Source organism: Globicephala melas, chromosome 1, assembly GCF_963455315.2.
Source record: "Globicephala melas chromosome 1, mGloMel1.2, whole genome shotgun sequence".
Classification (NCBI taxonomy): domain Eukaryota; kingdom Metazoa; phylum Chordata; class Mammalia; order Artiodactyla; family Delphinidae; genus Globicephala; species Globicephala melas.
In genome coordinates, this window is record NC_083314.1 from 46,636,255 (window position 1) to 46,659,140 (window position 22,886).

Here is a 22,886-nt window from a genome sequence, read left to right on the forward strand (position 1 = left end):
CTATGTCGATAATAAGTTTTTCCAGACCATTTGCTGAAAAAGTAATCCTTTCCATATTGAATTACCTTGGCATCTTTGTTGAAAATCAATTGACCTTACATATGCAGGCCTATTTTTGGACTCTCTATTATGTTTCATTGATCTATGTGTCTGAACTTATGCCAATAACACACTGTCTTGATTACTGTAGCTTTACAGTAAATGTTGAGATCAGTAAGTTTTCTAACTTTACTCTTCTTTTTCAAAAAATTTTTGTTTTTTCCAGGCACTCAGATATCCATATAAATTTTAGAATCAGCTTGAAACTTTCTACAACAAAGACTTCTGGGATTTTTATCGGGATTTTACTGAATCTATAAATCATTTTGGAGAGAAGTGACATTTTAATAATACTGACTCATAACAATATTGATTTTATTGAGATTTCATTGAATCGAGAAATCAATTTGGAAAGGGTTGAAATTATAGCAATATTCAGTCTTCCAAGCTATCAACATGGTAAATCAATCCATTTATTCACTAATTTCTCATAGAAATATTTCTATTTTTCAGAGTAGGGTGCTCCGGACGCGCAGGCTCAGCGGCCATGGCTCACGGGCCCAGCCGCTCCGCGGCATGTGGGATCTTCCCAGACCGGGACACGAACCCATGTCCCCTGCATCGGCAGGCGGACTCTCAACCACTGTGCCACCAGGGAAGCCCAGAGTAGAGGTTTTATGTATTTCATGTTTGGGGATGCTATTGCAAATAATATTGTCGTAGTTATTATTCTCATTTCTATTTGTTTATTGCTAATATATAGAAATACAATTGATTTTTGCATACTAATTTTTTTTTTCTTCTGGTACGCGGGCCTCTCACTGCTGCGGCCTCTCCCGTTGCGGAGCACAGGCTCCAGATGCGCAGGCCCAGCGGCCATGGCTCACGGGCTCAGCCGCTCCGCGGCATGCAGGATCCTCCCGGACCGGGGCACGAACCCACGTCCCCTGCACCGGCAGGCGGACCCTCAACCACTGCGCCACCAGGGAAGCCCTATACTAATTTTGTATCCTGAAATCTTACTAAAATAACTTACTACTTCTACCAGGTTATTTTGTTTTTTGGGTTTTTTTTGGTAGATTTGTGAGGATTTACAGCATATTTGATCATGTCATCTGTGAAAAAAGGTGGTTTTACTTGTGGCTTTCTAATTTGTATACCTTTTATTTCTTTTCCTTATTACACTGGTAAGAATGTCCAGTAGATTGTTGAACAGAAGTGGAAAGGGTGAACATCTTCATCTTATTCTTAATCTTAGGGCAAAAGGATTCAGGTTTCACCATTAAGTGATTTGATAGTAATAGGTTTTTCTAAATAACTTTATTGAGATATAATTCACATGCCACAAAATTCAACCATTTAAAGTGCACAATTCACTGACTAGTATATTCATAGAAATGTGCAATCATCAGCCTTTTATCAGATTGAGGAGGTTCCCTTCAATTCTTGGTTTCCTGGGAGATTATTATAATGGATGTATGTTGAATTTTTTCAGATGCTTTTCTTACATCAACTGAAATGACCATATAGTTTTTCTCCTCTATTGTAATAAGATGAACTACATTAACTGATTTTTAATGTTAATCAACCTTCTAGTCCTGGGATAAACACCACTTGGTCATGGTATATTATGCTTTTTATATATCTCATTGTTGGTTTGCTAATATTTTGCTAAAAAATTTTGACCCATGTTCATGAAGGATATTGGTCTGTAGTTTTCTTTTCTTGTATTATTTTGTCTGGCTTTAATATCAGGATACTGCTGGCCTTGTAAAATGAGATTAGAAGTGTTTCTTCTGCTATATTTTCAAAATGAGTTTATGTTGGGTCGGTGGTATTTCTGCCTTGAATGTTTCATACAATTCACCAGTTAAGCAATCTCGATCCACAAGTTTCTTTGTAGGAAGGCTACTAATTATGAATTAATGTCTTTAATTGATATTCAGGTTTTCTATCAATTTTTGGAATAGTTTTGATTGTCTTTTAAGGAAATTTTCCGTTTCATACAGGTTGTTGAGTTCACTGGCATCAAGCTGTTTATAATATCCTGTTAGTTACCCTTATAATATGTGCAGGATCATAGAGATATTTCCTTTTTCATTATTGATATTGGTAATATTTATATCCTTTTTGTTTTTTCATCAATATAGCCAGAGGTTTATTTATTATATTGATCTTTTCAAAGAATCAGCTTTCGATTTCATTGATGTTATTTTTTTTTCTGTACTTTATTTCATTGATTTATTATTTGTTTCCTACTGATTTGGGGTTTAATTTGCTCCTGTATTTCTAGCTTAAGGTAGATCTCTAATGATTATATTGGTTGGTTTTTTTTTTAACATCTTTATTGCAGTATGATTGCTTTACAATGGTGTGTTAGTTTCTGCTTTATAAAAAAGTGAATCAGCTATACATAAACATATATCCCCAAATCCTCTCCCTCTTGCATCTCCCTCCCACACTCCCTACCCCACCCCTCTAGGTGGTCACAAACCACCAAGCTGATCTCCCGGTGCTATGCAGCTGCTTCCCACTAGCTATCTATTTTATATTTGGTAGTATATGTAAGTTCATGCCACTCTCTCACTTCGTCCAAGCTTACCCTTCCTACTCTCCATGTCCTGAAGTCCATTCTACACGTCTGCGTCTTTATTCCTGTCCTGCCCACAGGTTCTACAGAACATTTTTTTTTTTTTTTAGATTCCATATATATGTGTTAGCATATGGTATTTGTTTTTCTCTTTCTGACTTACTTCACTCTGTATAACAGGCTCTAGGTCCATCCACCTCACTAAAAATAACTTAATTTCGTTTCTTTTAATGGCTGAGTAATACTCCATTGTATATATGTGGCACATCTTCTTTATCCATTCATTTGTCAATGGACACTTAGGTCGCTTCCATGTCCTGGCGATTGTAAATAGAGCTGCAATGAACATTGTGGTACATGACTCTTCTTGAATTATGGTTTTCTCAGGGTATATGCCCAGTAATGGGATTGCTGGGTCGTAAGGTAGTTCTATTTTTAGTTTTTTAAGGAACCTCCATACTGTTCTCCATAGTGGCTGTATCAATTTACATTCCCACCAACAGTGCAAGAGGGTTCCCTTTTCTCCACACCCTCTCCAGTATTTGTTGTTTATAGATTTTCTGATGATGCCCATTCTAACTGGTGTGAGGTGATACCTCATTGTAGTTTTGATTTGCATTTCTCTAATGATTAGTGATGTTGAGCATCCTTTCATGTGTTTGTTGGCAATCTGTATATCTTCTTCGGAGAAATGTCTATTTAGGTCTTCTGCCCATTTTTGGAGTGGGTTTTTTGTTTTTTTGATATTGAGCTACATGGGCTGCTTGTAAATTTTGGAGATTAATCCTTTATCAGTTCCTTCATTTGCAAACATTTTATCCCATTCTGAGGGTTGTCTTTTCATCTTATGTTTTCCTTGCTGTGAAAAAGCTTTTAAGTTTCATTAGATCCCATTTGTTTATTTCTGTTTTTATTTCTATTTCTCTAGGAGGTGGGTCACAAAGGATCTTGCTATGTCATAGAGTGTTCTCCCTATGTTTTTCTCTAAGAGTTTTATAGTGTCTGGCCTTACATTTAGGTCTTTAATCCATTTTGAGTTTATTTTTGTGTGTGGTGTTAGGGAGTGTTCTAATTTCATTCTTTTACATGTAGTTGTCCAGTTTCCCCAGCACCACTTATTGAAGAGGGTGTCTTTTCTCCATTGTATATTCTTGCCTTCTTTATCAAAAATAAGGTGACCACATGTGCGTGGGTTTATCTCTGGGATTTCTATCCTGTTCCATTGATGTATGTTTCTGTTTTTGTGCCAGTACCATGCTGTATTGATTAGTATAGCTTTGTAATATAGTTTGAAGTCCAGAAGCCTGATTCCTCCAGCTCCATTTTTCTTTTTCAAGATTGTTTTGACTATTCAGGCTCTTTTGTGTTTCCATACAAATTGTGAAATTTTTTGTTCTAGTTCTGTGAAAAATGCTATTGGTAGCTTGATAGGGATTGCACTGAATCTGTAGATTGCTTTGGGTAGTACAGTCACTTTCAAAATGTTGAATCTTCCAATCCAAGAACATAGTATATCTCTCCATCTGTTTGTATCATCCTTAATTTCTTTCATCAGTGTCTTATAGTTTTCTGCATACAGGTCTTTTGCCTCCTTAGGTAGGTTTATTTCTAGGTATTTTATTCTTTTTGTTGCAATGGTAAATGGGAGTGTTTCCTTAATTTCTCTTTCAGATTTTTCATCATTAGTGTATGCAAATGCAAGAGATTTCTGTGCATTAATATTGTATACTGCTACTTTACCAAATTCACTGATTAGCTCTAGCAGTTTTTAGGTAGCATTATTAGGATTCTCTATGTATAGTATCATGTCATCTGCAAACAGTGACAGCTTTACTTCTTTTCCGATTTGCATTCCTTTTATTTCTTTTTATTCTCTGATTGCCATGGCTAGAACTTCCAAAACTATGTTGAATAATAGTGGTGAGATGGGCAAGCTTGTCTTCTTCCTGATCTTAGAGGAAAAGGTTTCAGTTTTTCTCCATTGAGAATGATGTTGGCTGTGGGTTTGTCATATATGGCCTTTATTATGTTGAGGTAATTTGCCTCTATGACTACTTTCTGGAGGGTTTTTATCCTAAATGGGTGTTGAATTTTGTTGAAAGCTTTTTCTGTATCTATTGAGATGATCATATGGTTTTTATTCTTCAATTTGATAATATGGTTTCTCACACTGATTGATTTGCATATACTGAAGAATCCTTGCAGTCCTGAGATAAACCCCACTTGATCATGGTGTATGATCCTTTTAATGTGCTGTTGGATTCTGTTTGCTGGTATTTTGTTGAGGATTTTTGCATCTATGTTCATCAGAGATATTGGCCTGTAGTTTTCTTTCTTTGTGACATCTTTGTCTGGTTTTGCTATTAGGGTGATGGTGGCCTCATAGAATGTGTTTGGGAGTGTTCCTCCCTCTGCTATATTTTGGAAGAGTTTGAGAAGGATAGGTGTTGGTTCTCCTCTAAATGTTTGATAGAATTCGCATGTGAAGCCATCTGGTCCTGGGCTTTTGTTTGTTGGAAGATTTTTAATCACAGTCTCAAATTCAGTGTTTGTGATTGATCTGTTTATATTTTCTATTTCTTCCTGGTTCAGTCACAGAAGGCCATGCTTTTCTAAGAATTTGTCTGTTTCTTCCAGGTTGTCCATTTTATTGGCACAGTGTTGCTTGTAGTAATCGCTCATGATCCTTTGTATTTCTGCAGTGTCAGTTGTTACCTCCCCTTTTTCATTTCTAATTCTATTGATTTGAGTCTTCTCCCTTTTTTTTCTGGATGAGTCTGGCTAATGGTTTATCAATTTTGTTTATCTTCTCAAAGAACCAGCCTTTAGTTTTATTGACTTTTGCTACCGTTTCCTTCATTTCTTTTTCATTTTCTAATCGCTATGATTTCTTTCCTTCTGCTAACTTTGGGGTATTTTTGTTCTTCTTTCTCTAACTGCTTTAGGTGTAAGGTTAAGTTGTTTATTTGAGATGTTTCTTGTTTCTTCAGGTATGATCCTACTGCTATAAACTTCCCTCTTAGAACTTAGAACTTGCTGCATCCTCTTAGAACTATGATCGTACTGCTTGCTTCCCTCTTAGAACTGCTTGCTGTTTTGGATTGTTGTGTTTTCATTGTCATTTGTTTCTAGGTAATTTTTGATTTCCTCTTCGATTTCTTGAGTGGTCTCTTGGTTATTTAGTAGTGTATTGTTTAGCCTCCATGTGCTTGTATTTTTTACAGATTTTTCCTGTAATTGATATCTAGTCTCACAGCGCTGTGGTTGGAAAAGATACTTGTTGATTTCAACTTTCTTAAATGTACCAAGGCTTGATTTGTGACCCAAGATATGATCTATCCTGGAGAATGTTCCATGAGCACTTGAGAAGAAAGTGTATTCTGTTGTTTTGGGATGGAATGTCCTATAAATATCAATTAAGTCCACCTTGTTTAATGTATCATTTAAAGCTTGTGTTTCCCTTATTTATTTTCATTTTGGATGATCTGTCCATTGGTGAAAGTGGGGTGTCAAATCCCCCACTATGTTTGTGTTACTGGCAATTTCCCCTTTTATGGCTGTTAGCATTTGCCTGGTATTTTGAGGTGCTCCTATGTTGGGTGCATAAATATTTACAATTGTTATATCTTTTTCTTGGATTGATCCCTTGGTCATTATGTAGTGTCCTTCTTTGTCTCTTGTAATAGTCTTTACTTTAAAGTCTGTTTTGTCTGATATGAGAATTGCTACTCCAGGTGTCTTTTTATTTCCATTTGCATGGAATATCTTTTTCCATCCCCTCACTTTCAGTCTGTATGTGTCCCTAGGTTTGAAGTTGGTCTCTTGTAGACAGCATACATACAGGTCTTGTTTTTGTATCCATTCAGCCAGTCTATGACTTTTGGTTGGAGTATTTAATCCATTTACATTTAAGGTAGTTATCGATATGTATGTTCCTACTACCATTTTCTTAATTGTTTTGGGTTTGTTATTGTAGGTCTTTTCCTTGTCTTGTGTTTCCTGCCTAGAGAATTTCCTTTAGCATTTGTTGTAAAGCTGGTTTGGTGGTACTGAATTCTCTTAGCTTTTGCTTGTCTGTAAAGGTTTTAATTTCTCCGTCGAATCTGAATTAGATCCTTGCTGGGTGGAGTAATCTTGGTTGTAGGTTGTTCCCTTTCATCACTTTAAATATATCCTGCCACTTCCTTCTGGCTTGCAGAGTTTCTGCTGAAGATCAGCTGTTAACCTTTTGGGGATTCCCTTGTATGTTATTTGCTGCTTTTCCCTTGCTGCTTTTAATATTTTCTCTTCGTATTTAATTTTTGATAGCTTGATTAATATGTATCTTGGCATGTTTCTCCTTGGATATATCCTGTATGGGACTCCCTATGCTTCTTGGACTTGATTGACTATTTCCTTCCCCATATTAGAGAAGTTTTCAACTATAATCTCTTCAAATATTTTCTCAATCCCTTTCTTTTTCTCTTCTTCTTCTGAGACCCCTATAATTCGAATGTTGGTGCATTTAATGTTGTCCCAGAGGTCTCTGAGACTGTCTTCAATTCTTTTCATTCTTTTTTCTTTATTCCACTCTGCAGTAGTTATTTCCACTATTTTATCTTCCAGGTCACTTATCCGTTCTCCTGCCTCTGTTATTCTGCTATTGATTCCTTCTAGAGAATTTTTAATTTCATTTACTGTGTTGTTCATCATTTTTGTTTGCTCCTTAGTTCTTCTAGGTCCTTGTTAAATGTTTCTTGTATTTTCTCCATTCTATTTCCAAGATTTTGGATCATCTGTACTATCATTACTCTGAATTCTTTTTCAGGTAGCTGCCTATTTCCCCTTCATTTGTTTGGTCTGGTGGGTTTTTGCCTTGCTCCTTCATCTGCTGTGTATTTCTCTGTCTTTTCATTTTGCTTAATTTACTGTGTTTGGGGTCTCCTTTTCGCAGGCTGCAGGTTTGTAGTTCCCGTTGTTTTTGGTGTCTGCCCCCAGTGGCTAAGGTTTGTTCAGTGGGTGTGTAGGCTTCCTGATGGAGGTGACTGGTGCCTGTGTTCTGGTGGATGAGGCTGGATTTTGTCTTTCTGGTGGACAGGACTGTGTCCGGTGGTGTGTTTTGGGGTGTTTGTGACCTTATTATGATTTCAGGCAGCCTTTCTGCTAATGGGTGGGGTTGTGTTCCTGTCTTGCTAGTTGTTTGGCATAGGGTATCCAGCACTGTAGCTTGCTGGTCGTTGAGTGGAGCTGGGTCTTAGCGTTGATATGGAGATCTCTGGGAAAGCTTTCATTGTTTGATATTATATGGAGCTGAGAGTTCTCTGGTGGACCAATGTCCTTAACTCGGCTCTCCCACCTCAGAGGCACAGGCCTGATACCCTCTCTTCTTTCTTTCTTTTTTTTATGACAGGCCAGGTGTCAGGCCTGTGCCTCTGAGGTGGGAGAGCTGAGTTCAGGACATTGGTCCACCAGAGATGTCCTGGTCAGAGCACCAGAACCCTATCAGCCACATGGCCCAGAAGAAAAGGGAGAAAAAAAAAGAAAAAAAATAATAAAATAAAATAAAGTTATTAAAATAAAAAAGTATATTAAAAATAAAAAAATTAAAAAGTCATAAAAAAGGAGAGAAAGAAGAGAGCAACTGAACCAATAAACAAATTCACCAATGATAACATGCACTAAAACTATACTAAAAAAACAAACAAAAAAATACGGACTGATAGAACCCTAGGACAAATGGTAATAGCAAAGCTATACAGACAAAATCACACAAAATAGCATACACGTACACACTCACAAAAAGAGAAAAAGGAAAAAAAATATATATATCTATATATAAAAAAAGGAAGAGAGAAACCAAATCAATAAACAAATCTACCAATGATAATAAACTCTAAATACTAAACTAAGATAAACATAAAACCAGAAACAAATTAGATGCAGAAAGCAAATCCCAAGTCTACAGTTGCTCCCAAAATCCACCGCCTCAACTGTGGGATGATTCGTTGTCTATTCATGTATTCCACAGATGCATGGTACATCAAGTTGATTGTGGAGATTTAATCCGCTGCTCCTGAGGCTGCTGGGAGGGATTTCCCTTTCTCTTCTTTGTTTGCACAGCTCCTGGGGTTCAGCTTTGGATTTGGCCCCACCTCTGTGTGTAGGTCACCTGAGGGCGTCTGTTCTTCACTTAGACAGGACAGGGTTAAAGTAGCAGCTGATTAGGGGGCTCTGGCTCATTCAGGCAGGAGGGAGGGAGGGGTACGGAATGCGGGGCAAGCCTGCAGCGGCAGAGGCCAGCATGACATTGCACCAGCCTGAAGCACGCTGTGTGTTCTCCCGGGGAAGTTGTCCCTGGAACGCAGAACCCTGGCAGTGGCAGGCTGCACAGCCTACGGGGAGGGGAGGAGTGGATAGTGACCTGTGCTCGCACAAAGGCTTCTTGGTGGCTGCAGCAGCAGCCTTAGCGTCTCATGGCGCCTCTGGGGTCCACACTGATAGCTGCGGCTCACGCCTGTCTCTGGAGCTCACTTAGGCAGTGCTCTGAATCCCCTCTCCTTGCGCACCCAAAACAATGGTCTCTTGCCTCTTAGGCAGGTCCAGACTTTTCCCTGGACTCCCTCCCGGCTAGCTGTGGTGCACTAGCCCCCTTTAGGCTATGTTCACGCAGCCAACCCCAGTCCTCTCCCTGGGATCTGACTTCCGAAGCCCGAGCCTCAGCTTCCAGCTCCCACCCATCCCGGTGGGTGAGCAGACAAGCCTCTGAGGCTGGGGAGTGCTGGTTGGCACCGATCCTCTGTGCGGGAATCTCTCCACTTTGCCCTCTGCACCCTTGCTGCTACACTCTCCTCCGTGGCTCCAAAGCATCCCCCGTGCCACCACCCAACGCCCCCCCCACAACCGTCTCCACCAGTGAAGGGGCTTCCTAGTGTGTGGAAACTTTTCCTTCTTCACAGCTCCCTCCCCGAGGTGCAGGTCCTGTCCCTATTCTTTTGTCTCTTTTTTCTTTTTTCTTTTGCCCTATCCAGGTACATGGGGGGAGTTTCTTGCCTTTTGGGAGGTCTGAGGTCGTCTGCCAGCATTCAGTAGGTGTTCTGTAGGAGTTGTTCCACATGTAGATGTATTTGTGGGGAGGAAGGTGATCTCCACGTCTTACTCCTCTGCCATCTTGAAGGTCTCCTCCATACGAATTCTTTAAAACACATAAACAAGCCTTGAAGAAAGAAGCTCCCAGCTGTTATAATTTGTCTCATCCATTGCTCTCTTATAGAACCAGCCTTTGTTCCTTTTTTTCAGTGCCAGGGACTTGCTGTGTTTCACCTGATGTAATTTGTCCAGGCATTAATAATGCATCTTCAAGATGCAAGATGCATCAATTTCTTTAGTAACAGATCTGCTGGCAGAGGGCTATATTGTATTGTGCAGCTTTGCTTTTTTTTTCCTTTGTGCTTAGTCTAGTTTCACTGGCTCACAGGATGCTGCATGCAGAGGCCTCGCACCTGTCCCTTCAGACTAGAGTTCCTCATGCAAAATGCAGAAGTTTATATTGTTGCTTGTAGAGTTTTATCCTTTTCTAATGTAAGCTTTTAAACCTATAAATTTCCTTTTAAGTTACATTTCACAAATTTTGTGAAATAATATGAGTTTTCTTTTCATTCAGCCCAAAATATTTTCTAACTTTCATGTGATATCTTCTTTGAATCGTGCATTATTTAGAAGTATGCTGCTTAATTTCCAAATGTCTCGGGATTTTCCAGGTATTTTTCCATTACTTATTTCTAATTTAATTGCTTTTTATCAGAGAACACACTACATATGATTTCAATCATTTTAAATTTCTAGAGAGTTATTTAACAGCTGGACATATGTTTTATCTTGGTAAATGTTCCCTGTGTACTAGAAAAGAATGTGTATTTTGCATATGTCAAGTGGAGTGTTCAACAAATGTCAGTTTGTCCAAGCTGGTTGAAATGTTTAAATCTTCCATATCCCTAGTATTTTCTGTCTGCTTGATCTATCAATTACTGAAAGGAGTGCTGATATCTGCAACTATGAAAATAAATTTGTCTTTTTCTCTTTTCAGATCTGTTGGGTGCTTCATGCATTTTGAAAGTCAGTTAACAGGTGGACACACACTTAGGATTATTATGCCTTCTTGATTTATTGACCCCTTTTATCATGGTGAAATATCCCTGTTTATCCTTGATAATATGTCTTATTCTGAAGTCTATTGTTTTCTACTGTTAATATAGCTAAAACAGCCTTATCTTTTCCCAACATTGCCTTTTTGTGTCTTTGTATTTAAATAGGATTTTTTATAGACCACATATTGTAGGGGTTTTTACTATCCTGTCTAACAATCTCTTACCTTTTATTATAGAGTTGATACCATTTATATTTAATGAAATTATTGATATGATTGTATTTAAATCTACCATTTTGCTACTGTTTTGATATTTGTCTCATCTATTCTTTGTGGGGTTTTTTCCTATTTTTTGACTTTCTTTTGGATTAATTGAGTATTTTTTAATTCCATTTTATCACCACTATTGGCTTGTTAGCTATAATATCTTTTTATATTTTAAATGCTCATCTAGGGTTTATAATATGCATCTTTATCTTATTTATGTTTACCTTGAAATAACATTATATACTACCTCACATATAATGTAAGAATATTACAATAATATCCTTCCATTCCCTTATCCTGTCCTTTGTGCTATTGTTGTCATATATTTTGCTTTTTCATGTTAAAATTCCCACAACATATTATTATTTTTGCTTTAAGCAATCAATTATATTTTAAGAAATTTTTAAATTATAAAAGAAAATCCTTGATGTTTATCCACATATTTACCATTTTTAGAGCTCTTCATTCCTTTGTACAGATCCATATTTTCATCAGGTATCATTTTCCTTCTGCCTGAAAAACTACATCCTTGTAGTGCAGGTCTGCTGGCCACAAACTCCCACAGCTTTTCTTTGTCTGAAAACTGTTTTTATTTTATCTTCATGTTTGAAAGGTATTTTTACTGGGTATAGAATTCTAGGTTGACAAACTTTTTCCCCCACACTTTAAAGATATACTACTGTCTTCGACTCAACGTAGTTTCTGAAGAAAATTCAGTTGTAATTCTTATCTTTTGTTCTCTGTGCATAATGTGCCTTTCCCCCCTATATTTACATTTAAGATTTTTCTCAGAATCAGTAGCTTGCTGTGGTTTGATTGTGAGGTTCTTGGAGAGGTTTTCTTAGTATGTTTCCTGCTTATGTGTGTTCATAGAGCTCCTTAGATCTTAGTTGGTATATTTTGTAAAATTTGGAAAATATTTGGTCATTATTTCTTCAAATATTATTTTTGTTCTTTTTTTTTCTCTCTTCTCCTTCCAAAGACTCCAGTTTACTTGTTAGTCAATATGACATTTTACCACAGGTCTGTTTATTTTTCTTAATTTTTAAAATCTCTGTGTGTAAGCTTCATTATGGTTAGGTCCTACTGCAATGTCTTCAAGAGGTTCTATTGCTTTATCCTCAACATTATCTATTTTTAATGTCATGTCTATTCTGCTATTAATCCCTTTATCAAGTGAATTTTTCATTTCAGATAGAAGTTCTCTTTGCTTTCTTTTTATGTTTCCCTTTTCTCTCCTCATCATGTCCGTATTTTCCATTTAATAACTGATCATATTGAGTGTAGTTATAATACCTGTTTACATGTCTTTGTCTGATAGTTTTATAATCTCTGTCATTTGGGGGCTTATTGGGGTTGACTGGTTGTTCTCCTGGCTTTGGATCACATTTTCCTGCTCTTTTTCATGTCTTGTCATTTTTTATTAGATGCCAAACATTGGGAATTTTTCATTGTTAAGTGTTAGATTTTGTTTAATTCCTTTTAAAAATGTTGGACATTGCTCTGACAGAAAATTAAATCTTTTGCAGATTAGTGTGATTTGTTTGATGCTTATTTTTAAGCTTTTTGATGTGGGTCTGGATTATCCTTTACCTTACGGCTATTTTAGCGCTACCACTAACACCCTAGTCTTACAAGGTCTTTACTAAATGTTCCATGTGTGGAATGGGATCTCTCTACTCTAACTGGTAAAAACTCAGATTATTCTTGGTTCTATGTGACCTCTAGTAATTGTTCAATTTACATGTACATAAAAAATTTTCTTTGCCAGAAATCTCACCTACAGTTATGCAGATTTCTATTCAACCAAGGACTCAAATGGACCCATAGGCAGATTTCTGGTGCTCTTTCTTAGCATAACTCCCTCCTTTCCAATACTCTGTTTCACAAATTCTAGCTGCCTCAGCCCACCTAAATTCTAATCTCTGTCTTCTCAATTCATCAAAATGCAGGGTTCTGTTTGGTTCCCTCTCCCTGTACCATGGTCCAGAAACTGTCTGGAGGGAGAAGGCCAGGGCAATCACTGGATTCACATCATTTGTTTCCCCTCTCAGAAATCATAGTGCTATGCTGCCTGATGTCTGAAAACATATGTTTTTTCCAATTTTCTAGTTGTTTTTGGTGGTAGGTTAAATGGGGACCTTACTCTCCCCCATGGCTGGAAGTGAAAATGTATGTAGATGCTTTTGTTTGGAAAAAAACACTATATTTTAAGTACATATTATTTGTATAGCAACTCCATATAACATAAGACAGTTCCAAAAATACAACTGCTAACCTGTAAATCAAATGAAGAATGATATAAATCACCTAATATTTGAAGAAATTGTAAAAATCTTTGAACATGTAATAAATGAGGAGTTAGTATGTTATTCCCAAAACGTAATGGAAGCTTGTCAAGAAATCTAAGAATCATTTGCATCTGAATAATACAATAACTAGTTTTAAGGAAATAAGCAAATTTTTTTCAGCACTTCATCTGATAGTATTCAACTACCTAATGTTTTTTGCTCTTAGGAAAATTTTCTGACCAAATAACCTCGGCTCTTTTTGGTTGTTTCCACTTCTCCAGGATGTAAAGATAGTTTTCATACTAGGGTACTATATAGAAGATTGCCTATGACACTGGATATCTCTCTAGAAAATAAAGACTCCTCCAAATTTCAAGACTCACAATTATTAAGAAAAAACATTCTACACTACATCTTTATTTTTATTGGGGATTGAGATTATTCTTCCCAATCCTCTATGCCCCACAATCCTTCAACAAGACCATTATCACCACTACCAAACAACTAGTCCCAGCTTACACGTAGGTTAATTTACAAACTCTTTTTTATACCACTAGTTGCTTGGAATGCATTTTTACACAGGTTAGAGACTTTCTGACATGCTGTGGTATATGTTAGAGATTCTGTACAAGATCCACACCAACTTAGAGAGAAATCTTTTTTAGAAAGAAAATAGCTAAGCATGTTCACAGCACAACTTAATGACTATGGAGTTCACCTGTCCTCTGTTTTCCACAAATATTGATGTACCACCTCATGAGCATAAAGATTGGATTAGTCCTGGCCTTGGTACTAAGGCTTGGATTAAAAGTGGCATCTCAGCAAATTGCTGGCGAATTGGTCCATAAGTTGGCCAAAGGGCAAAAGCACAAGCCAAATTTTCCATTAATTCTGCTCAACATCCCTGCCATACTCAATGAACTTCTTTCAGTGCTGCAGGCTCATTGGTGCCTAGCACCTGATTGCCCCGAGGATGTAAAACATATATTTCACTGTTGTCTCAGAAGCTTAAAAGAAATTCCCTGCCAGAATAATTGGGTACTATGAAGGGGAAGAAACTCTTGTCAAGTTTCTAACTTAAAAATTTCATTATTGGGACTTCCCTGGCGGTCCAGTGGTTAAGACTCCATGCTTCCACTGCAGGGGGCGCGGGTTTGATCCCTGGTTGGGGAAATAAGATCCCACATGCCGTGCGGCCAAACATAAATAAATAAATAAATAAATAAGGAAGATTCCTTAAAAAAAAACATCTCATTACTGATTATTGACTATGTGTCAGTTTATGTAATCCTCACAAATCTGCAAGGCAGTTATTTGTATTCCTACATTTTGGATAAGGAAAGTAAGCCTTAGAAAGGTTAAATAAGGTGCCCAAGGTCACATGAGAAGTTGTAGAGGTAGAGCCAAAATTCAAACCCAGATTCATATGACAGCCAAAATTGTGTTCTTAATCACAGAGTTACTTTGCAAGTCCATGTTTGGCTTTTCACAGGTACAACTCTACAACATCCATAATCCTTTCAAGTGAAACTAAACTCTCAAAAGAGAATGAATGCAAGGCTGGGTAAAACAGGAATAAAACTAACCCTGCAATCCAAGTTCATCCTGGGTTCATAAGTTCTTTCTCTCCTTTCTTTCCCTTCCCTTCCTTCCCCTTCCTCCCTCCCTCCCTTCCTTCCATCCTTCTTTTTTCAATTGAGGTATAATTGACATATAACATTATATTAGTTTCAACATAATAATGGTTTGATATTTATATATATGGCAAAATGATCACAATAAGTCTAGTTAACATCTGTCACCACACAGTTACAAATTATTTTCTCTTACGATTAGAACTTTTAAGATCTATTCTCTTACAGCTTTCAAAGATGCAATACAGTATTACTAACTATACTCACCATGCTGTACATTACATCCCCATGACTTAACTTATTCCACAACTGGAAGTTTGTACCTTTTGATCCCCTTCATCCATTTCACCCACCCACCCCCCAACCCCCACTTCTGGCAACCATCAATCTGTTATCTGTATCTATGAGCTCGTTTTTGTTTTGTTTTCAGATTCCACAAATTAGTGAGGTTAGACGGTATTTCTGTCTTTGTCTGATTTATTTCACTTAGCATAATGCCCTCAAGGTCCATCCATGTTGTTGTAAATGGCAAGATTCCCTTCTCTTTTATGGCTAATATATATTCATCCATTAATGGACATTTAGGTTGTTTCCATATGTTGGCTATTATAAATAATGATATAGTGAACATGGGAGTTTATATGTCTTTTCAAGTTAGTATTTTCATTTTCTTCAAATACCCAGAGGTGGAATTGTTGGATCATATGGTAATTCTACTTATTTTTGTGGAACCTCCATACTATTTTCCATTTTGGCTGCACCAATTTACATCCCCCCCAACAGTGCACAAGGGTTCCCTTTTCTCCACATCCTTGCCAACACTTCTTATTTCTTGTCTTTTTTATAATAGCCATTCTAAAGTGTGAAGTGATAGCTCATTGTGGTTTTGATTTGCATTTCCCTGATGATTAGTGATGTTGAGCATCTTTTCATGGTGGCAATCTGCATGTCTTCTTTGGGAAAATGTCTATGCAGACCCTCTACCCATTTTTTAATCTGATTTTTTTTTGTTTTGTTATTGAGTTGTTTTGCTATTTTGGACATTAAGTCTTTATCAAATACATGATTTGCAAATATTTTCTCCCATTCAGTAGGTTGCCATTTCATTGTGCTGATGGTTTCCTTTGCTGTACAGAAGCCTTTTAGTTTGATGTAGTCCCACTTGTTTATTTTTGCTTCTGTTCCCTTTGCTTTTGGTTTCAGATTTTTAAAAATCATCACCAAGACCAATGTCAAGGAGCTTACCACCTATGTTTTCTTCTAGGAATTGTATGGTTTTAGGTTTACATTCAAGTCTCTAATCCACTTCAAGTTAATTTTTCTGTGTGATGTAAGATAGTGGTCCAGTTTCATTATTTTGCATGTGGCTGTCCAGTTTTCCCAACACCATTTATTGAAGAGACTGTCCTTCTCCCATCATATATTCTTGGCTCCTTTGCCATAGATTAATTGTGTGGGTTTATTTCTAGGCTCTCTATTCTGTCCCATTGATCTATTTGTCTGTTTTAATGCCACTACCATACTGTTTTATTACAGCTTTGTAATACAGTTTGAAACCAAGATGCATAATAACCCCAGCTTTGTTCTTTCTCAAGATTGCTTTGGTTATTCATGGTCTTTTGTGGTTCCATATAAATTTTAGAATTGTTTGTTCTATGTCTGTAAAAAAAAGTCATTGGAAATTTGATAGGGGTTGCATTAGTCTTTAGATTGCTTTGGGTAGTATGGACATTTTAACAAAATTAATTCTTCCAATCCATGAGCATGAAGTATCTTTCCATTTATTCGTGTCTGCTTCAGTTTCTTTCATTAATGTCTTACAGTTGTTAGTGCACAGGTCTTTCACATCCTTGGTTAAGTTTATTCCTAGGTATTTTATTCTTTTTGATGCAATTGTGAGCAGAATTGTTTTCTTAATTTTTCTCTTGATAGTTCATTATTAATGTATAGAAACACAACAGATTTTTGCATATTGATTTTATATCCTGCAACTTTACTGAATTTGTTTATTAGTTCTAACCGTTTTGGGGGATTTTTTGGTTTGTTTCTTTTTTTTTTGGTGGAGTCTTTAAGGTTTTCTATATATAATATCATATCTTCTGCAAATAGTGACAGTTTTACTTCTTCCTTTCTGAGTTAGATGCCTTTTATTCCTTTTTCTTGCCTAATTGCTCAGGCTAGGACTTCCAATACTATGTTAAAAGTGGCAAGAGTGGGCATCTTTGTCTTGTTCCTGATCTTAGAGGAAAGGCTTTCAGCTTTTCACCATTGAGTAGGGTTAGCTGTGGGCCTGTTATATATGGCCTTTTTCATGTTGAGGTACATTCCCTCTATACTCATTTTGTTGAGAGTTTTTATCATAAATGGATATTGACTTTTGTCAAATGCTTTTTCTGCATCTATTGAGATGCATCTATTTTTAAACTTAATTTTGTTAATGTGGTGTATCACATTGATTGATTTGTGGAGGTTGAACCATTTTTGCACCCTTGGAATAAATTCCACTTGATCACAGTGTCATCATCTTTCTATAAGAAAGAATGGTTGAGCTTGCTACCTCCTTCATAAAGTTACAGGAATCACAGTGCAGAAATTCCCTTGGCATCTTATCTGCTTCCTAACCTACAAACACCTCTACACGCACATTGTTCTTATCTTTCAAATTTTTAATTCATTTATTGCATACCCCACCCTCACAAGCAAATACATTCCTCCTCTTAATCAAAGCTTATTTCTGTACACATTTCAAAACACTCCATAACATCTGTGAAACTCTCCTATCTCTTGCTTATATATTCAACTCCATCTTTACTTACTCCTTCCTACAATTTATAAACATTTTATAAAATCCCTTTTCAATTCTATATTGTCTTCTAACTACCTCCATGAATCTTTCTCCTTCAATTCAGAGATAAGCTTTTAAAAGCTTATCTCACAACATGCATTCATTGTCTCCACTTTCCACCTCTCATAACTCAACTCCCTAAAAACTGGCTTCCAGCCCCACCACTCGATCAAAATTACTTCCATTATAATCTCCTAAGACTTTCTAGATAACAAATTAATTAATGCTCTTGAGTATTTATTTTTGTGGATTTTTACAGCATTTGGTCCTACCCCATTCATTATTCCCTCCATGAAATTTTCTTCATCACTGGTTTCCACGACACTGTTCTGCCCTGTTCTTTTACCTTCTGCAGTGCTCTTTCTTAGACTTCTTGATGGGGTCTGCTTTCATGTCCACCCCCTTAAATATTGCTGTTCCCCAGTGTTCTGTCTTGGCTGTCTTTTCTCACTCTTAATTCTCTCTTTGAATGATTTCATCTATATCCATTCCTTCAACTGCAACCACAGGGGCTGAAATCACAATGGTAAACAGCCCTGTTCCTATGAAGCTTATGATCTAGTGAGAGAAACAGTCATTAAATGAATAATCACATAAGTAATACCACCACCATTGTGATAATTGCCTTGAAGGAAAAGAAGGCTCTTTGAGAGTGAAAGCAGGGGAACTAAATTAAACTGCAGGCACAGTGGAGGTTTCTATGAGGTCAGATTCAGCTGACCAAAGAGCAAGGTGGGAGGGACATATTCCAAGCTGAGAAAATACCATGCAAGGTGGCCTGGTGGAGAAAGTTCATTCTGAAGCTAGGAAACAACATATGTAAGGCTGCAAAAGTTAGCAAGTATCACACATTCAGATAAAAGCAGGTTATCCAAAGCGGTGGAGGAGCTGAGTGGGAGAGGGAAGAGATAAGATTGATATATGCAGAGGCCAGAGGGGAAGGGCATTTTCTGACATACTATGGAGTTTAAAGCCTATGGTTATTGTTGGTGAGGAGCCTTTGAAAGTTTTCATCTGGTGGCAGCAAGGAAGTATACTTGAAGTTGAGGAACTTAGAGTCAGAGAGACACTAAGCTATTAAAGCTATTAAAATAGCAGGAGTAAAATGAGCATCTGTAAAACAGTGGCAGTCGAAATGAAAATGAGAGAATAGAGTTAAGAAATGTGCAAGTCAAAGAGACTAACACAGTGTGGGCGGATTGGATTTGCAGGTCAGGGAGAGACAGAGGAAGGGGGAAAAGATCATTCCCACTGAATGACTGGGATAATAGGGAGAGCACCGAGCTTTGGGGGAAGATAAATTGAATTTTAGACATGTTGAGTGTGAGCGGCCTCTGGCTCTTCCAGGGGAAAGTGTCCAGTCAGCAGCTGGAAGTAGAGATCTGGGATCAGGAGAAAGGTCAGGTCTAGAGAACTGAGGGCAAGGGGACCTGGATCTGAGCTCCATATATGTAACTGCCCACTCAACCTCTCCACTTGGGTTTCTCAGGGCTTTTATCTCCCTCCTAACCTCTTCTCCAGTGTCCTCTGTTCTAGACAATTATACCACCGCCCTTCCAGAGCTCTGTCCAGATCATCCTTGACACCTCCACCTTGTTCTACCCACATCCAATCAATCGCTGAGTCCTGCTCTGTCATCACAACATGTCTCCAAAAGGTCTCAAACAGACACTTCCCTAGGCTGCAGCTTCCAACTCCCTGAATCCAGCCACCTTTAACTCTCACCAAGTCTGCTTCTTACCTGGTATCTGTGCATAAACACCTACTCCCTCCCTATCCATCTCCACACACTCAGTACTGGGGGATTAATGAATAATCACATGAATAAAGGGGGACTATCAATCAGACACTTGTACTATGGATGAGTCAGTAGTATGACAGGAGAAATGGGCAACGTAAGCAAATTTTGCCAACAGAAGGAAGCCCAAAGATGCAGACCTTGGCATACTGGCAGCACCTCTGGGTCAGTTCTTACAGGTGCATAAACGGTTTGGGCCAGTGAGAATGAAATAAAAGAATAGCAACTAAACCTGTGTTTGAAGTGGGAGTACAGGGTGGTATGAAAGACTTCATTTCAGGGCACACGTGCTTGTGTGGGTGCCAGAGGCAATAGAGCTGGCTCTTCTGTGGTACTTTTTATAAGCCAGACATAGGCAAGCCCTGTACACGCAAGCATTTTTTTACTCTCATATTTTAGCATTAAATTTTCCATGAATGATTTTTAAGGTCCTTGCAATATCTCCCTGGTGATTTATCAGCTGTATTTTTTTCCCTTATTTCATTTCACATTTTCCTACTGCTATATATCTTAGGGAATCCTTCCTTTTCATTTTGGCAGACTCTATTCTGTTTAAGGCTAATTTTTCTACCATACTTTAGATTCATCTTCCAGTTTCTTTCCTCACTCCTTCCCTCAGGTCATTCTCCGTCCTCTCTTGTAATGCCAGCTTCACTTGGCTTCTCTTCACCCCATCAGACCATGTGAACTTGCTGCTAACATCTTCTTTCCTTTGAAACATTTACTTCTTCCCTCTAACCCCCAGGTGTGTCACATTAAGCCCCCATGGCCTTTAGAAAACAAAAGATAACGCCCTATCAGGGCATCGGGAGATAGAGCCCTCAGCTTCTCCTCAGGGAGAGGCCACTCTCTTCAGGATTGTATCTCATTACTCTCTACAAAGAGATACAAGTGCATTGGAGGAGACGGAATGAAAAAATCTCAGATTTCCTCAGCAAGGCTTCTCTTTATACCTACGAGAAGAGGCCACACATAAGTGAGAGCAAGACCCACAAAGACGTGCAGGCCTCCTCAGCAAGTGTCTCAAAATATAATCTGCTTGGACAGTCAATCAATGAACACTAACTCCTGGGTCAGGAGCGCTAGCATTTAGAATAGAAGCAATATGGCCCTTGACCTCAGATCTCAGGGTAGAGAAGCACATGTCATGCAGAGGCAGTGTCATATACTGATAAAAGAATGACTTTGTCCCTTATAAAGACCTGAGCTGTAATTCCAGCTCCAGCCATTTCAAGCTCTACCTTTATTAGCTGAGTGACCTTGGATAGGCTATTCAACCTTCTGAATATCAGCCTCCATATCAGTGAAACAGGGAAAATGGTAACTTGCATTGGATTGTTGTGACACATGAAGCGATTAGGGAAGAATCACATGAATAGTGTGCTTCTAGGTTTGCCTCTGGGTGCTAGCCCAGGTCAGCAGAGGGCTGGATTTGACAATGTACCTTTCAGCTTGCTCTGCAGCCATGAGCGACAACAGAGTTGAATCAGCCCTATACAGTTGAGAGTAAAGCTATAATATTGATAATATAGATAATATTTATTGAGCCCTTTTTTTGAGCTAAGCACTTTACATGCATTATCTCAGTTAAACTTCAAATTTTCCTCTATGCAAAGTACTGTTTTATAGATGTGGACACTGTAGCTCACAGAACTGATGCATCATTACCCAACCAGGATTCCAACCCCAGGGGCCTAAACTCAAAGCCCATATTCTAAGCCACTACACAAAGGTCTTGAAAGTTCTTTGCTCATGTATCCCTCAAAGAATTTTGATCAGCTATTTGGCACTTGTACACTTTAGGTTAGAATCAAAATTTTTCATGATAAGTTTAAATAATTGCAAATGACATCATTTCTGGTATATGGTAGCTACTGAAACACTTGAAATATTTAAAAATAAACATATCACTCTTAAATATACCCAGCGGAATTTAAATACCACAGCAATTTGATCCCCATTATTATCCATTTAAAATATATGTAGGGCTTCCCTGGTGGCGCAGTGGTTGAGAGTCCGTCTGCCGATGCAGGGGACATGGGTTCATGCCCCGGTCCGGGAGGATCCCACATGCCGCGGAGCAGCTGGGCCCGTGAGCCATGGCCGCTGAGACTGTGCGTCCGGAGCCTGTGCTCCGCAACGGGAGAGGCCACAACAGTGAGAGGCCCGCATACCACACACACACACACACACACACACAAATATATATATATATATTTATTTATATTTATATATATATATATATATATGTGAACGCAATCTTCTTTAACAGAAATAAGTTCTGCTCCCCTTCCCAAGCTCTCCTTGCCCCCAACTGGGGGGGGATGTATTTGTTCAAAAGGAGAGACCCCCTCTTTTGTGCCCACACCATATGTCACCTCCTCTGAGGCTTTCCTTGGCCCAGTTTACTTTCTTCATGGCATCTATCATGATATGAAATTATCTTGCACATTTACTAACTTATTCATCTACATTCTGTCTCTCCTAAGTAGTACATTAATCCATGAGGACAGAGTCTGTCTCAGTCATCACTATATCCCGAGCACATAATCGTTGCTTTAACTCCATGAAATTGTATTTCTGTTCCACCTGTGCTATACAATTTTTTTTTTTTTTTTTTTTTTTTTTTTTTGCGGTACGCGGGCCTCTCACCGCTGTGGCCTCTCCTGTCGCGGAGCACAGGCTCTGGACGTGCAGGCTCAGCGGCCATGGCTCACGGGCCCAGCCGCTCTGCGGCATGTGGGATCCTCCTGGACGGGGCAGGAACCTGTGTCCCCTGCATCAGCAGGTGGACTCTCAACCACTGTGCCACCAGGGAAACCCTGCTATACAATTTTATTGTAATAAAAACTAACTTTAAATTTGAACATATTTTGTAGCTAAATAAAAAATAATTTTTAAAATTTCTGTGACTATAAGGCTATAAGTTAAATAATGTTTTCTTTGTTGTATTTTCAATTATTAGTAGTATATAATTGGTCAAAGTGAAACCATGCACCTCACGTTGGACTTGAACCCACGCAGCCAGGACTCGAACCCAGCCAAAACCCAGAGTCTTCCAACTGAGATCACACACCTGGTTTCAGGACCTAATGAAGCTCAGGTTCTTGATGTCTCATTGCAGAAAGAATTCAGTGAGAGACAAAGTGATAAGTAAGAAGTGGATCTATTTAGGGAGAAACACACTCCACAGACAGAGTGTGGGCCATCTCAGAAGGTGAGAAGGGCACCAGGGTATGGGGTTGTCAGTTTTTATAGGGGTGGGTAATTTCACAGGCTAATGAGTGGGAGGAGTATTCC

General features: G+C 38.2%; 1 protein-coding gene across 3 annotated transcripts in view; it reads right to left on the reverse strand.

Moving 5' to 3' along the window:
* Positions 1-22,886, reverse strand: part of RGL1 (ral guanine nucleotide dissociation stimulator like 1) — a 278,994-nt gene that overhangs the window by 191,559 nt on the left and 64,549 nt on the right. The window contains exon 2 of one of the 3 annotated variants that reach the window (XM_060295492.2): positions 9,659-9,800. The exons of the other annotated variants lie outside the window; for them this stretch is intronic. The gene's annotated coding sequence lies outside the window, so the exon portion shown is untranslated. The remainder of the gene's footprint in view (positions 1-9,658; positions 9,801-22,886) is intronic. 3 annotated transcript variants of the gene reach the window in all.